This window comes from Phytophthora infestans, genomic scaffold (assembly GCF_000142945.1).
Source record: "Phytophthora infestans T30-4 supercont1.104 genomic scaffold, whole genome shotgun sequence".
NCBI classification, from domain to species: domain Eukaryota; phylum Oomycota; class Peronosporomycetes; order Peronosporales; family Peronosporaceae; genus Phytophthora; species Phytophthora infestans.
In genome coordinates, this window is record NW_003303655.1 from 341,518 (window position 1) to 348,450 (window position 6,933).

The window sequence follows — 6,933 nt, forward strand, 5'->3', positions numbered from 1 at the left end:
ATAATGGTAAAAAGCTTGCCTTGTCTGTTAAGATAGTCATATCAAACAGCGTCGTAAGTCGGTCATTAGTGTTTCGATTATTCTTGTTGAAAGATTATCGCTCAACGGGATATAAAGGTACTCCGGGGATAACAAGGCTGATGACCTCCTAAGAGCTTCTATTCGACGGGAGTCGTTTTGGCACCCTCGATGTCGACTCCTCACATCCTGGAGCTGAAGAAGGTTTCCAAGGGTTCGGCTGTTCGCCGATTAAAAGTGGTACGTGAGTTGGGTTTAGAACGTCGTGAGACAGTTTGGTTCCTATCTTCTATAGATGTTTTGAAAAATGAAAGAATCTAACTCTAGTACGAGAGGACCGAGAAGGGTAAATCTCTGGTGTATCGGTTGTTGAAAAGCATCGCCGAGTAGCTAAATTTATTTTGGATAATTACTGAAAGCATCTAAGTAAGAAACCATTCTTAAAAATTTTTTCATATAAAAACTGTAAAAGACGATTACATTGATAGGTTTTAAGTATAAGTATTGTAAAATATTAAGCTTAAAAATACTAAACGTTTTAAAAATTAAAATATAATTATTTCTTTGTAGCTCAATGGTAGAGCAAATGGCTGTTAACCATTCGGTTGTAGGTTCAAACCCTATCAAAGAAGTTTTATATTTTAGGTCGAATAGCCAAGTCAGGTTTACGGCAGTAGTTTGCTAAACTATCAGTTAATTTATTAACTCGTGGGTTCAAATCCCACTTCGACTTATTTTCTTAATAATTAATAAGATGATGTAGTTTAATGGTAGAGCGTGGGAATCATAATCCTAATGTTGTAGGTTCAAATCCTACCATCATTATTATTTCTTAAATAAAAATACCATTATTTATTATTATTCTAAAACCGGAAGGTAGCATAGTCTGGCCTAATGCCTCCTGTTTTGGGAACAGAAGATCAAAGGTTCAAATCCTTTTCTTCCGAAAATGGGTAATAAGATGAGATAGAGTAATAGGTAACTTATCAGGCTCATAATCTGAAGATGTAGGTTCAAGTCCTGCTCTCATCATTTCATTAATAAAATTTATGATTCAAATTCAAACTAAATTAAAAGTAAACGATAATAGCGGTATTAAAATAGGACAATGTTTAAAAATTTATAAAAAAAAAGTAGGAAAAATTAATTATTAAGAAAATAAGCCGAAGTGGGATTTGAACCCACGAGTTAATAATAGTTTAGCGAGCTACTGTACCAGACGGAGCGACAATTGACCCTTCTGCTCCTGTGCTACCAAGTTGCTAATGGTTGTGTCTCCACCATTTGCTGACGTAGGTGTAGCGTCGTTTTGCTGAGCCGCCCAGATAAGGATGAAAACGAGCTCTTAAGCAGTTAGAAAGCTACATGGATAAACACTATCTTTAGAGAAAAATTACGGAAACGCTGACTAATTAACTACACCTTTGCCAATCCAAACTGGTAGTGTAATCCAAAACGGAGTGAAGTAACCGAAGTGACATCTAAATTTGAGGAATAATTTTACAAAATTAGTTTTAAGAGCAATGTAGATTTAGTGTAGTGCAAACTGGCAAGAACGCGAGTGACACATCCAGCAATACGAACTACGGGCGCGCTGCGGGCTGGGGTACATACAAAGATGTAAGGGGGCGTGAACCTGCGTATGGGCGCCAGAACACGAGAGTGTGGGTGCACACAGTGACCTCTCAGCTTGTACAGCCTGCATAATCATCGATTGAGGGACCAAGACGGCCAGCAACCCGATTAGACAGAGTACATCAAGGATGAGAGCTTTGGGCTGCGCTTGCAGATGTTAACCAGCCGTGGGGAATGGAAGGAGAGGGGTTGCAGCTTTGAATTTGCGTCTATAAAACGGCGCATCAGCGATGACGTGCCATCAAGCGCTCGTGTTGGGGCTGCTTGCCTGGACGGTCAGCGTTAAGAAGAGTTCGTACACTTATAACGGCGTCCGGTGCGGGGCGCTCGTGGCTATAGCCAATGCACTAATGTAATGTACGTGGTGCATGTGCAGTATTGTAGAAGATAAGATACTCTTATCGAGGCGACCATCGAATAAGATATACTTCATCATTTTGCTTTACACTAAATCCGTATTGGTCTGGATTAATTTTAAGGATTTCTAATTTTTAAAAAATTAAATTTCTAAATAAGGGACACTCGGTTTTGGTTTACACTACCACCAGTTTGGATTGGCAAAGGTGTAGTCAGCGTTTCCGTAATTAACTAGTCAGCGTTTCCGTAATTTTGCTCTAAAGATAGTGTAAGCTCACGCAAATAAATAAACACCGATATATGCACCATGATGAACGATCTCGTGATTCTGACGGTATGGCCCCGGAAAACGTCGGCAACTAACTAAATTTTGACCCACTGCTGTATTCATTTAATTGTTGTCACTAGTTGCTAGTGCTATCCATTCGTATCACTGAAAAGAAAACGATTACGTAATCGACGCTAGCCCACCACACCACCACCACGCCCCGTTTCGATCACGATGATCACCTTCGGGGCACCACGCTCGGCATTTGGCCTATGTACCCACTTTACATTCCCAGTTTTACAGTCAACCTTCATGCAATCAACGTCAGGAGCAGTCCATGCTCGAACATTTGCTAGCTGTGGGCAGAAAAGCATCCCGATCTTCCAGTCCCACTTCTGATTAAGACCTGCAACGATTCCCTTTAGTACACCCATGTCGACATTGTCCCCGCGATACTTGCATTCGCAAAGAAACATCGCGCGCTCGTTGCTGTTTCCCAGATCATCCAGAAAAATATCACACCTTTCTGAATTCGGAGCGCGAATTAAATGACCGAACTCACACACACGGACATTCATGTCGATTATGGGCTGCGGACATTCAGCATTCGGCAGAGCTACGAAAGGCATGGTCCTCGCGGACAAATCCCTATTTCTCTGCTCATAGCTTGCAAGCAATTCCGTTGCACGACATACCGCCCCACTAAAATCCTTCAAAATCACCTTCTCCCAACCAAGCACTCAAGAAAATCATCGAAAGAAATTCCCTGCACACCATTGTGGTGTAGGGATTTCCAGATTCGACCATACGCCAACCTACTTTCGATCAAGAATCGGCTCGGTCTGATAACCCAGAGCTTAGGAACAAAGGATCACGGTAAGTACTCGGCGATCTGTCCGGATATGCTATCCGGATAGCCGCTGAGCTCAACGGTCGCCGGAACTCGAGCTGAGGGTCGGTAGAGATCCGAAACGACTACATTTCATTAGATATTTGTATGAGAAGCATAGGATTAAATAGGGGGAGCCGAAAGGGCTCCCAGAAGATAACAGAGCAGAATTTTCCTAGTCCAAGACACGTGTACACTTTTCCGGTAAGTCCCTGCATAGGGCTGGATTATGCCTGCCGTCAATACTCGAGAGGCATAGCTTGTAGGGTATTGACTGGTAGCGCCAAGAGATTAGGTCGGTCCGGGTAGGACAAAGTCTCGCTACGCGCGAAAGAAAGTCCCGCATACTCAGCGGGCCGGTACGTCGGATAGCCCGGGTGCCGTAACACTTCTAGCTGAGCAGCCTCTGCGCTCGGTGACCTGTAAAAGCGCTCGCGCGCCGTCGTCCATCCTTTGGTGGAGGGCACAGGGTTGTGAACGAGCTCAGCCGAACCAAACTCGGCGGAGCCTCGGAAGTGATCTGACTTGGTTAGTCGTAACCGGGTGGAAGCGAGCCACTCGTCTGTCCCGGAAGGGCCGGACCGCGAGGGGACCACCCTCTGCGCAGGCCATACAACCGCCGACCTAACTCGGCGATTCGTTGTGGTTTGTGTAAGGAATCCACATCTGACGATATTTGTGTGTTCTACTACACCACATCAAGTTTCGGATGTAGTCCTTCACGGTTTCTTCACGGTTACCTCTCACGTCGAAGGCGTCGTCGTCTTCTTCATCCTCCTCGTAAGCCTCAGCCTCATCTGCAGCGTCATACAATTGACGGTAACGACCTACAGTCCGCTGCCCACGACTCGGCGCTCGCTGAGTCGGGTTCAACTTCAGTGGAGTCAGCATGTGAGAGTCTTCGAAGTACGGAGTCCCTTGCGTAGCGCGGAACACTTCACGTCTCTTCGTCTCCGGGGTCTTCGGCAAAGGAATCTTGCTCGGGTCCTCGCCGAGCGGTTTGAGCTCGTCTACTCGGCTGTACACCTTCTTCGTTCCACCAGGGGCCTTCTCCAATCAAAACGCCACTCTTAGCTTCTTCTTCCATTGCCAGAGCTCGGCTCCGCCACGGGTCAGACTCCAGTCGGACAGGATGAGGCTGTTTGGTCGGCTGTTGCACCGATAGCCCATCGCCTTCAACAGCAACACAGTTTCGTCCACCAACTGAATGATGTTGGCTGCACGCACCGGCTGAGTTAACTCGGGACCCAACATCGGCCACTTCGCCTGCGCCATCGCCACAGGCGCGAGCATCATCATCCATTCCGATCTCGTTCTCATCTCCTCGCCGAGTCGAGCCAACACTTTATTGGCGCTCGGCGTATCGGCGTTCCTCGTCGCTTTCGGAATAAGGGGCGGACGGTCCCCTTGAGCAACGCCATGTTCTTCTTCATCTTCTTCATCGTCCGCACCTTCGTCGAGCTCGGCGGATAAGTTGCGCTCGACAGGACGTGGGGCTCCCATGCGTCCCACCTGCAGCGTCAACTCTTCCACCTCGCCAAGTAGCTCGGCGGTAGTCTTCGTTTCTCCGAGCTCAGCGGTCTCGGCCTTCTCTTCATACTCTCCTTCACTTGCATCTCCGTTCTCGCTCTCCTGGTCTTGGCCATCCTCGTCGAACTGGACGGTTCGTCCCACCTCCATCGTCATGGCGATGAGTCGTTGATCCGCCGGGTCCGACCCCGCGAGAGGCGATCCTCCAGCCGTCGCTGGGCTTCCGTCGCTCGGAGTTGCTGATCCCTTGACCATCTTCACTCTTCTCTTTCTCGTCTCTTCCTCTTAACTTGGTTAGCTGGCACCTATAAAAACAAGCACACACTCCTGTTCCCGGGTCGCGGCACCAGTTGTGGTGTAGTAGAACACACAAATATCGTCAGATGTGGATTCCTTACACAAACCACAACGAATCGCCGAGTTAGGTCGGCGGTTTGTATGGCCTGCGCAGAGGGTGGTCCCCTCGCGGTCCGGCCCTTCCGGGACAGACGAGTGGCTCGCTTCCACCCGGTTACGACTAACCAAGTCAGATCACTTCCGAGGCTCCGCCGAGTTTGGTTCGGCTGAGCTCGTTCACAACCCTGTGCCCTCCACCAAAGGATGGACGACGGCGCGCGAGCGCTTTTACAGGTCACCGAGCGCAGAGGCTGCTCAGCTAGAAGTGTTACGGCACCCGGGCTATCCGACGTACCGGCCCGCTGAGTATGCGGGACTTTCTTTCGCGCGTAGCGAGACTTTGTCCTACCCGGACCGACCTAATCTCTTGGCGCTACCAGTCAATACCCTACAAGCTATGCCTCTCGAGTATTGACGGCAGGCATAATCCAGCCCTATGCAGGGACTTACCGGAAAAGTGTACACGTGTCTTGGACTAGGAAAATTCTGCTCTGTTATCTTCTGGGAGCCCTTTCGGCTCCTCCTATTTAATCCTATGCTTCTCATACAAATATCTAGTGAAATGTAGTCGTTTCGGATCTCTACCGACTCTTCAGGCGGCCGTTGAGCTCAGCGGCTATCCGGATAGCATATCCGGACAGATCGCGGAGTACTTACCGTGATCCTTTGTTCCTAAGCTCTGGTTTATCAGACCGAGCCGATTCTTGACCTAAAGTAGGTCGGCGTATGGTCGAATCTGGAAATCCCTACACCACAACTGCCCCGGTTATGATACGAGCCGAGCTGGTGAGTGTCTTAATCCTTCAATTTGTTCTGCCACCGTTGGTCCGTACTCGGCTGATGACGTCTCGCGGCTCCCCACCACCTTCTTTGGTACGTTCGTTGCTTCCGCTGTCACTCACTTGGCAGCTCCTTACTCTTCGCATGTTGTTCCAGCACAACCCGTGGCACCATCCTTCTTCTCCAACTCCTCGCCGAGGTGAAGGCGTGCCAGCTGAGTCGATTCCTCGACCCGTCGGTACTCGTGGGGTCAGCGACCGGCATGAAGCTGGGCTGGTTGACCTGACAACTTCCCATGAGTCTGACGCGGAGTCGGCAGAGTCTTCTCGCGTGCGCCTTCCTGGTCCACCGAGCTTGCCGGGCGACACCACTTCGGGCGCCACCAATCAGCCAAGCTCGGCTGCTCCAGTGAGTCTTGACTCCCTCATGGCCAGAATTAACGAGCAAGGGCATGATCGCCGAGAAGAATTGACCTTCTTGGCGAGGCTCATGGCTTACGGATTTACTCGTTCCGTGGCGCCCTCCGATCCCGTGCAGCGGCGAGCGATTTTGCATGCTGCTTCCGCGGGGGAACTGTTGGATATCTTGAAAGGCAACTACGCCGCTCTTGATTATCCAAAGATCATCGGCGATCTCCAAGCTGACAATCAAGCTGTTCAGGAGGAGAACCGCGCACTGACTCGGCGACTGGACTCGCTTGCTCTCAGCAATGTCGACTTGTCAACTCAGCTCTCGTCGGCTCAACAGCAAGTGTCTCGATTGGAGGCTGCTGCCACGCAATCGGCTAATCTCGCGCCGCTGCGAAAGGCTGTAGCTCTGAGTGAGGCAAAACTTGCTCGGGCCATCGTAGCTGAGCAGAGCAAAGTTGACGCTGCGTTGGGTCAGGCCCAGCTCCATCATCAGCAAGTCTTGGATCGAGACGCCGAGATCGACGTCCTTCTCCGATCCATTTCTAAGAGGGATGCGGCGTTCGTCATTCTTCAGGGCATTGCTTCCAAGCACTTCGAACAGCTGCAGGAATCGGTGCGGTTGTACAGTTCCACCGGTACTCAACCCTGGC

General features: G+C 49.5%; 4 non-coding genes across 4 annotated transcripts; all 4 read left to right on the forward strand.

The window, feature by feature from the left end:
• Positions 1–578: 578 nt before the first annotated feature.
• Positions 579–650, forward strand: PITG_30418. The gene has a single exon. It is a non-coding gene; the product is annotated as a tRNA-Asn (tRNA).
• Positions 651–662: 12 nt separating this feature from the next.
• On the forward strand, positions 663–751 carry PITG_30419. Its single transcript has one exon. It is a non-coding gene; the product is annotated as a tRNA-Ser (tRNA).
• A 20-nt stretch (positions 752–771) lies between these two features.
• PITG_30420 lies at positions 772–843 on the forward strand. Its single transcript has one exon. It is a non-coding gene; the product is annotated as a tRNA-Met (tRNA).
• Positions 844–978: 135 nt separating this feature from the next.
• Positions 979–1,050, forward strand: PITG_30421. The gene has a single exon. It is a non-coding gene; the product is annotated as a tRNA-Met (tRNA).
• The last annotated feature ends 5,883 nt before the right edge of the window (positions 1,051–6,933 follow it).